This window comes from Lepidochelys kempii, chromosome 1, assembly GCF_965140265.1.
Source record: "Lepidochelys kempii isolate rLepKem1 chromosome 1, rLepKem1.hap2, whole genome shotgun sequence".
NCBI classification, from domain to species: Eukaryota; Metazoa; Chordata; order Testudines; family Cheloniidae; genus Lepidochelys; species Lepidochelys kempii.
Window position 1 is genome coordinate 27018182 of NC_133256.1, and position 9953 is coordinate 27028134.

At 45.7% G+C, this 9953-nt stretch overlaps 1 pseudogene; it reads right to left on the reverse strand.

The window, feature by feature from the left end:
• Nucleotides 1-6153: 6153 nt before the first annotated feature.
• Nucleotides 6154-8165, reverse strand: LOC140905635 (large ribosomal subunit protein mL49 pseudogene; annotated as a pseudogene).
• Between the last annotated feature and the right edge of the window lie 1788 nt (nt 8166-9953).

The window sequence follows — 9953 nt, forward strand, 5'->3', positions numbered from 1 at the left end:
TCACAACCTCCTCAGGCAAGGAGTTCCACAGGTTGACTGTGTGCTGAGTGAAGAAGAACTTCCTTTTACTTGTTTTAAACCTGCTGCCCATTAATTTCATTTGGTGGACCCTAGTTCTTATATTATGGGAACAAGTAAAAAACTTTTCCTTATTCACTTTCTCCACACCACTCAAGATTTTATATACCTCTATCATATCCCCCCTTAGTCTCCTCTTTTCCAAGCTGAAAAGTCCTAGCCTCTTTAATCTCTCCTCATATGGAACTCGTTCCAAACCCCTAATCATTTTAGTTGCCCTTTTCTGAACCTGTTCTAATGCCAGTATATCTTTTTTGAGATGAGGGGACCACATCTGTTCGCAGTATTCAAGAAGTGGGAGTACCATGGGTTTATATAAGGGCAATAAGATATTCTCCGTCTTATTCTCTATCCCTTTTTTCATGATTCCTAACATCCCGTTTGCTTTTTTGACTGCCGCTGCATGCTGCGTGGATGTCTTCAGAGAACTATCCACGATGACTCCAAGATCTTTCTCCTGATTAGTTGTAGCTAAATTAGCCCCTATCATATTGTATGTATATTTGGGGTTATTTTTTCCAATGTGCGTTACTTTACATTTATGCACATTAAATTTCATTTGCCATTTTGTTGCCCAATCACTTAGTTTTGTGAGATCTTTTTGAAGTTCTTCACAGTCTGCTTTGGTCTTAACTCTCTTGAGCAGTTTAGTATCATCTGCAGACTTTGCCACCTCACTGTTTACCCCTTTCTCCAGATCATTTATGAATAAATTGAATAGGATTGGTTCCAGGACTGACCCTTTGGGAACACCACTAGTTACCCCTCTCCATTCTGAAAATTTACCATTTATTCCTACCCTTTGTTCCCTGTCATTTAACCAGTTCTCAATCTATGAAAGAATTTTCCCTCTTATCCCGTGACAATTTAATTTACGTAAGAGCCTTTGGAGAGGGACCTTGTCAAAGGCTTTCTGAAAATCTAAGTACACTATGTCCACTGGATCCCCCTTGTCCACATGTTTGTTGACCCCCTCAAAGAACTCTAATAGATTAGTAAAACACGATCTCCCTTTACAGAAACCATGTTGACTTTTGTGCAACAATTTATGTTCTTCTATTTGTCTGACAATTTTATTCTTTACTATTTTTTCAACTAATTTGCCCAGTACTGACGTTAGACTTACTGGTCTGTAATTGCCAGGATCACCTCCAGAGCCCTTCTTACATATTGGCGTTACATTAGCTATCTTCCAGTCATTGGGTACAGTAGCTGATTTAAAGGACAGGTTACAAACCATAGTTAATAGTTTCACAATTTCACATTTGAGTTCTTTCAGAACTCTTGGGTGAATGGCATCTGGTCCTGGTGACTTGTTACTGTTAAGTTTCTCAATTAATTCCAAAACCTCCTCTAGTGACACTTCAATCTGTGACAATTCCTCAGATTTGTCACCTACAAAATACGGCTCAGGTTTGGGAATCTCCCTAACATCCTCAGCCGTCAAGACTGAAGCAAAGAATTCATTTAGTTTCTCCGCGATGACTTTATTGTCTTTAAGTGCTCCTTTTGTATCTCGATCATCCAGGGGCCCCACTGTTTGTTTAGCAGGCTTCCTGCTTCTGATGCACTTAAAAAACATTTTGTTATTACCTTTTGAGTTTTTGGCTAGCTGTTCTTCAAACTCCTTTTTGGCTTTTCTTATTACATTTTTACGCTTAATTTGGCAGTGTTTATGCTCCTTTCTATTTACCTCACTAGGATTTGACTTCCACTTTTTAAAAGATGCCTTTTTATCTCTCACTGCTTCTTTTACATGGTTGTTGAGCCACGGTGGCTCTTTTTTAGTTCTTTTACTGTGTTTTTTAATTTGGGGTATACATTTAAGTTGAGCCTCTATTATGGTGTCTTTGAAAAGTGTCCATGCAGCTTGCAGGGATTTCACTCTAGTCACTGTACCTTTTAATTTCTGTTTAACTAACCTCATTTTTGCATACTTCCCATTTCTGAAATTAAATGCCAGTGTTGGGCTGTTGAGGTGTTCTTCCCATCACAGGAATGTTACATGTTATTATATTATGGTCACTGTTTCCAAGCGGTCCTGTCATTGTTACCTCTTGGACCAGATCCTGTGCTCCACTCAGGACTAGATCGAGAGTTGCCTCTCCCCTTGTGGGTTCCTGTACCAGAAGCAGACATTTAAAGAATCAAGAAATTTTGTCTCTGCATTTCGTCCTGAGGTGACATGTACCCATTCAGTATGGGGATAATTGAAATCCCCCACTATTATTGAGTTTTTTATTTTGATAGCCTCTCTAATCTCCCTTAGCATTTCATCATCTCTATCACTGTCCTAGTCAGGTGGTCGATAATAGATCCCTACTGTTATATTCTTATTAGAGCATGGAATTACTATCTATAGAGATTCTATGGAACATGTGGATTCACTTAAGATTTTTATTTCATTTGATTCTACATTTTCTTTCACATATAGCGCCACTCCTTCCTGCCCCCGCCCCCCGACCTGTTCTGTCCTTCTGATATATTTTGTACCCTGGAATGATTGTGTCCCATTGATTGTCCTCACTCCACCAGGTTTCTGTGATGCCTATTATATCAATATGCTCCTTGAACACAAGGCACTCTAGTTCACGCATCTTATTATTTAGACTTCTAGCATTTGTGTACAAGCACTTTAAAAACTTGTCACTGTTTATTTGTCTGCCCTTTTCTGATGTGTCAGATTCTTTATCTGAATGTTTCTCATCTGATCTGGCCCATACTTTATCCTCTTTCATCCCCTCCTCATGACTAAAACCTAGAGAATCTCTATCAATAGACTCTCCTCTAAGAGAAGTCTCTGTCCGAGCCACATGCGCCTCTGCAGCAATCGGCTTCCCGCCCCCATCTCTTAGTTTAAAAACTGCTCTGCAACTTTTTTAATGTTAAGTGCCAGCAGTCTGGCTCCACTTTGGTTTAGGTGGAGCCCATCCTTCCTGTATAGGCTCCCCCATCCCAAAAGTTTCCCCAGTTTCTAATAAATTGAAAGCTCTCTTCTCTACACCATCGTCTCATCCACGCATTGAGACTCTGAAGCTCTGCCTGCCCACCTGGCCCTGCGGGTGGAACTGGAAGCATTTCTGAGAATGCCAGCACAGAGCTCCTGGATTTCAGTCTCTTTCCTAGCAACCTAAATTTGGTCTCCAGGACGTCTCTCCTACCCTCCCCTATGTCATTGGTACCTACATGTACCACGACCACCGGCTCCTCCCCAGCACTACACATAAGTCTATCTAGATGCCTCGAGAGATCCGCAACCTTCGCACCAGGCAGGCAAGTCACCGTACGGTTCTCCCGGTCATCACAAACCCAGGTATGTTTCTAATGATCGACTCTCCCATTACTAACACCTGCCTTTTCCTAATGACTGGAGTTCCCTTCCCCGGAGAGGTAACCTCAGTGCAAGAGGATACTCCATCATCATCTGGAAGGAGGGTCCCAACTATGGGAAGGTTTCCCTCTGTTCCCGTTGACTGCTCTCCTTCTCTGGGTCTTTCATCCTCCTTAACAGTGCAGGGGCTGTCTGACTGGAGGTGGGGCAAATCTACAGTGTCCCAGAAAGCCTCACCAACATACCTCTCTGCCTCCCTTAGCTCCTCCAGTTCCGCCACCCTGTCCTCCAAAGCCTGTACACGGTCTCTGAGGGCCAGGAGCTCCTTGCACTGAATGCACACATACACCACCCGCCCACAGGACAGGTAATCATACATGCTACACTAAGTGCAATAAACAGGATAGCCCACACTCTGCTGCTGGGCTTCTGTCTGCATTTTCTCCTACAGTTACCTAGGTTAATGATAGGGTTTTTGTTTAAATCAAGAAGTTTTGATTATAGTTTAGTTTAAAGGTTTTAAAGAATGGCAAGTGTACCTCGCCCTCTTCCCACTCCCCTTCCAAACTCCCTGTTAGCGGTCCCTGTTCGCAAAGAGATGAGGAACTCTCAGTGATTGTAATAACTGGCGTGGTATCACACTTTTATCTGTGTCAAGCAACGTATTGTGTAGGATACGTATTCAGCGTATATCAGAGGCAGCTTATAGCGTTCTCAGAAAAAAGCAAGCTGGTTTTCGGAAAAGGTGTGGATGCACAGATCAGATTTTAACACTTTGAAACATAGTAGAACAGTGCTTAGAATGGCAATGGCAACTCTACATAAATTTCATAGATTTTGAGAAGGCTTTTGATAGCATTCACAGCACCAGCCTATGGCACATTCTGTAGGCATATGGAATTCCTTTCCGTATAATCAAAGTCATCAAAAGCTTCTATTTCAACTTTAGTGTTGATCACAATGGACACCTGAAGGCAAGTGAAAACGAGGCCGCGCAAAAACAACATGGCGAAGGTCTGTAGAAGCCGAGCTGAAAAACCTGGGGCATAGCTGGGGAACTATTGAAAGACATGCCAGAAACAGACAGGCGTGGAGGAGCTTCGTCACTGTCCTAAACGCCAGAGGCCTAATAGGAACATGATGATGATGATGTGTTGTCATCTGCCCCAGCCCTCCCACCCTGGTGTTACCAGACGGGTGGGACATTTGGTGAAACTTGCAGCCTATGCTATATCTGTTCTGTGGGGATACAGAGAACTTAAGTTTTCAAGGCTGTCAATTTGTCCGGCTTCACAAATAGTAATCCACTCTGAAAAAAGAAAACAAATCCAGATATGTCCTATTCGGAGCATTTAACTGAGACTCAGAATGAAGGGAAAGATCTAGTGGCTTTAATGAATGCACCCAGCTTTGGTGTAGTTTTCTTTTTTATTAACTTTATTGCAACAGTCATGCAGGGAAGGGTCATTTTGTAAACTTTTCCTGCACATTTCATGTGGTGTAAATAAACGTGCAATTAATCAGACCTTGTCCTTCAGCGCAGCAGAGGATGGAGTTTTGTTCACTTTCACATAGGTGTCATAGTATAGCTCCTTCTCTTGGCAAAAAGCATTGTGCTAATAGGACATTACGTGGACACTTCCCCCTTCTCTAGATGGGGCGTAATATGGATGTTACTCAGGGGTGAGCTGGAGCCAGTTCGCTCCGGTTCGCTAGAACCGGTTGTTAAATTTAAAAGCCCTTTTAGAACCGGTTGTTCCACAAGGGACAACCGGTTCTAAAAGGGCTTCTAAATTTAACCCGCCAAAAGTGGCGCCTTAGGTGCCAACTCCATGGGTGCTCCATCCCTGGAGCACCCAAGGGGAAAATGTGGTGGGTGCAGAGCACCACCAGCAGCTCCCCACCCCACCCCCAGCTCACCTCCGCTCTGCCTCCTCCCCTGAATGCGCCGCCCCACCCTGCTTCTCCGCCCCCCCAGGCTTCCCACGAATCAGCGGTTCACACGGGAAGCCGGGGCAGGCTGAGAAGCAGGCTGCAGCTTCCCGCTCAGGCCCAGAGAGGCGGAGGTGAGCTGGGGCAGGGGGGCACGAGGAGGACAACCCGCGGCGCAGCAGGTAACCGGGGGGGGGGGCTCTGCACCCACCAAATTTTCCCCGTGGGTGCTCCAGCCCCAGAGCACCCAGGGAGTCTGCGCCTAAGGCGCCACTTTTGATGTGATCAGTGGGGGAGCGGTCGCTCCCTCTGCTCCCCCCCAGCTACACTCCCCCGCCCCTAGGAGCCAGAGGAACCTGCCGGATGCTTCCTGGAAGCTGCCCCAGGTAAGCACCTCCGGGATTCCCCACCTCGCCCCCCAGCAGGTGCCTCTGGCTCTTAGGGGTGGACACCCACTACGTTGGCCAACGAGACCCTCCTGCCCAGTTCTGGGGGCAGTCAGGGGACAGGGGAGGGGGGTGGATGGGACAGAGGTCCGGGGGGAGGGGTTGGATGGGGCAGGAGTCCCGGGGGGCGGGGGTGGGCAATGACCCCCTCGTGGAGTGAGGAGGGAACCTGTTGTTAAGATTTTGGCAGCTCATCACTGATGTTACTGGAACCTTGTTGTGCCCCTGTGGTTCCTTGCTGCTGTTACATAAATCGTAAGACTGGTTCATCTGGGTCTAGAATAGCTATGAGCAAGAAAACACACCCTCCTCAGAAGGGGACAGATAGCATGAATCAGCACAAAGAAAACGGGATAGTTGGTATATTTAAAACCCCTTGTTCAACAACCACTCTTTCAATTCATTGTCAAAATAGCCCATGATATGGATGCTGCCAGTGACTTCGTTGATTTGAATAGGTGGTGGTTTTCCAGAAAGCTGAGTGAAGAACTTCCTCCTCCAGGGCCCAGATATGTCCTTCGATTTTCCTGATGAGAGTCATCCTCCTGTTGCCACTGATAATGTCCTTATAGACTGGAACGTTGTGCATGTGGGGACATCTCACAAAGTAAGGAAGGGCAAGTGGAGTATCTGATGGCGCTCTCCAGCCAGACAGGGTGGGGTACTGGTCGTGTTTGGGGGAAGCAGGATTTTTGGTGGGTGGAATGAATCTCTCCACAAATACTCTTCAGTGGATTCCACAGTCCTGGGATAATGAGGGTCACGGGTCTCAGGTTTTTCCCAGGATTGGCTCTGCAGCAACCGCTGAGCCCCAGTGCCCCACACGCCACCTGGCCGCCTCCTCAGCTCTGCTAGGGCCATGGTTGCGTCATCTTGCTGCCGCGTCTGGCTGGGACCACTATAGGAAACTTAACTAAAACTGTTGGATGTCCTAGCTCAGCCTGTATAGGGTCTTTTTTAAAACACGGGATGGAGATCTGAGAGGGTATCTTTATGTGAGCTGTTCTAAAGTCCTGGTCAGGAAAAAAGAGGGGATCTTTCCTGATCAATATAATCATAGAACTTCAAATCCTCTTGGCAAATTCTGGCCATTTCATTCTCTGCTTTTAAAAGTATACCTAAGGTATGTATTTATTAATTCACCTAGGAGCCAAGAAGGGCCAGCCCTATGTGTTTTGCTGCCAGGGACAGAAAACGTTTTTGGTGCTCCCCAAGCAGCCGAGCAAACAAAACAAAACAATTTGGAACTCCTTCTCCCCTACCCCCCAAATGTTGATCTGGTGCCCCTGGAAGTTGACAGTCAGGCCAACTGCTCTGATCGCCCATCTCTAAGGCTGGCCTTGAGCCTCAGTCACAGACTGTTACGGGGTGCGCTTGCCCTGCACTGAAACAGCAGGGGTAAACTCTACAATTTGGGCCGAAGAGGCCACACCCTGTTGGCCTTTCTGGGCATGCTCCAGCTGGAGACTAGGTATAAAAGGGAGCAGCCCAGCTCATTCAGGGCTGAGGAGGGAGGATGTACATTGCAGGCTCCAGCCTGGGAACTGCTGAGGCCCCCCAGGCTGTGGAAGCCAGAGGCGCTGAGACCCAGGCAGATGCCCAAGGAGTGTCAGAGCTGCTGTGAGCTACACAGGCCAAGAAGTCCAGAGACCCCAGAGACACCTGGACCACCGCACCAGGGACAGGGTAAGAAGTAGCCCAGGGAGACTAGTCATTGTGCTGGTTGGCATCAGTGTGTTTTGCTCGGATCCCTGCTGACTCAGTGGTGAGCATGCTTGCCATTGATAGGGCCCTGGGCTGGGACCCAGGGGAGAAGGGAGGGCCCAGGTCCCCTGCCCAAGTCACTACCCATCCCTAAATGGTGGCCTACTCCACTTCCCCTGGCTGGCCACTAGACCACACAACTCTGAGGGAGAAGACAGCCATATTGATTCTGGCCAGTGGGCCACACTGCCCTGAGGGAGAGAGCAGCCATATTGACTCTGGCTGTTGGGCCATGCAGCCCTGAGAGAGGGCAGCCATATTGACTTTTACCCCTATGCCACAGTACCCTGAGAAAAAGAGTGGTTGCACAGACTTAGCTGCAGGGATATAACAACCCTCACCCAGCTCCAAAAGGGGATGGGGCGTGCTTCCCCCATGATACAGAGCAAGACCCAATTATGCTACAGGACTGAGCCAATTGCAAGAGGGTTTGAAGGGGTACAATCAACTTAAAATTCACTCTTTGTCTGAAATAATTTTGCCATCTCAGTGACATCTGAGGTGATTAGAACTGGAAGAGATCAAAGAAAATGATTTTTCTCTATTTTTCAGTTTGTTCACTTTGTGTATTTTAGAGCACCAGTTTTTGTACAGTCAGTTACTGTTTCCCCCATGTAGTCAGTGAGTTGGATCCTGATCCTGCAATGAGTTCTATGCAAGCAGAACTCTGCACATCTGCATGGAGTTTATTGCAAGATTGGAGACTTAGTTCGTGTTCTATATATGAGTCATTCTCTAAATTAAAGGAGGATAGTCAGATGACAGGAGGATAGAATTAGAATTTAAAATGATCTTGATAAACTGGAGGATTGGCCTGAAATCAGTAAGATGAAATTCAATAAAGACAAGCGCAGAGTACAACACTTAGAAAGGAACAAGCAAATGTATAAATAAAAATGGGGAATAACTGGCTAGGCAGTAATACTGCAGAAAAGGATCTGGGGGTTATAGTGGATCACAAATTCAATATGAGCCAACAATGTGATGCAGCTGTGAAAAAGGAAAATATAATTCTGGGGTGAATTAACAGGACTGTCATAGGTAAGACACTGGAAGTAATTGTTCTGCACTACTCAGCACTGCTGAGTTTTGAGCGCCACACTTAAGAAAGAGAAGAATAAATTGTAGAGTCCAATAAAAATGATAAAAGGTTTAGTAAACCTGACCTATGACAAAAGATTAAAAAAACTAGTCATATTTAGTCTTGAGAAAAGAAAACTGAGAGGGGACCTGGTAACAGTCTTCAAATATGTTAAGGGCTATTATAAAAAGGATAGGTTTCAGAGTAGCAGCCGTGTTAGTCTGTATCCGCAAAAAGACCACAAGTACTCCTGTTCTTTTTATAAAAAGGGTGGTGATCAATTGTTTCCCAGGTCTCCATTTCATCATAATCATAGGTACTGTTTAATCTGCAGCAAGAGAGATTTAAGTTAGATATTAGGAAAAGCTTTCTAACTATAAGGATAGTTAAGCAGTGGAATAGATTACCAAGGAAGGCTGTGGAATCCCCATCGTTGGAGGTTTTTAAGAACAGGTTAGACAAATATCTTTTAGGGATGATCTAGGTCCTGCCTCAGCATGAGGGGGATAGACGAGATGACCTCTCAAGGTCCCTTCTACCCCTAAATTTCTATGATTCAATGAATAAAGGTGTGGTGTAGCAATTAGAGCAGGGGATTGGGGATTACCACTGTTCTGCTATGTGACTTTGAGTAAGGCACTAAATCTTTCTTTCCCTTAGTTTCTCCAGACTTAATCATGGCCCAGGCTATGTGGCAGAGCAGGAGTGGGTATACTACCCACATCCTGGGTAGCAGCATGGGAAGGGACACAGAGACTCCACAGAGACCTTACATCCCCTCCCTGTGTAGGGGAGCACTGTGCCCCACCCAATGCACCTGGCAGTGCAGTTCCACTGCTACCTCTATGCTGCACCAGGTATAGGCCTAGTGCTGCATATCCCTTCTCTGGAGCAGTGTGGGGACTGGGAGGGAGATTATGACTTCCTAAATCAGAGTCTCCCTCTTGGGCTGCTCCTGGGGCAGTGCAATGATTCATTTGCCACTAATGCAGGGCTCATGGCAAAGCCACAGTTGAGCCCTCAGTTTGTAAAAGGAGCAATAAGCACAATAATATTAATCTACTTCCTAGAGGTGTTGTGAGAAATAATGGTTTAATGGAGGGCTGTCAGGCGATTAAAAAAATTAATCACAATTAATTGCATGATTAAACAATAGAAGAATACCTTTAAATATTTTTGGATGTTTTCTACATTTTCAAATATATTGTTTTCAATTAAAACACAGAATACAAAAAGAAAAGGAAAGGAGTACTTGTGGCACCTTAGAGACTAACCAATTTATTTGAGCATAAGCTTTCGTGAGCTACAGCTCGGATGCATA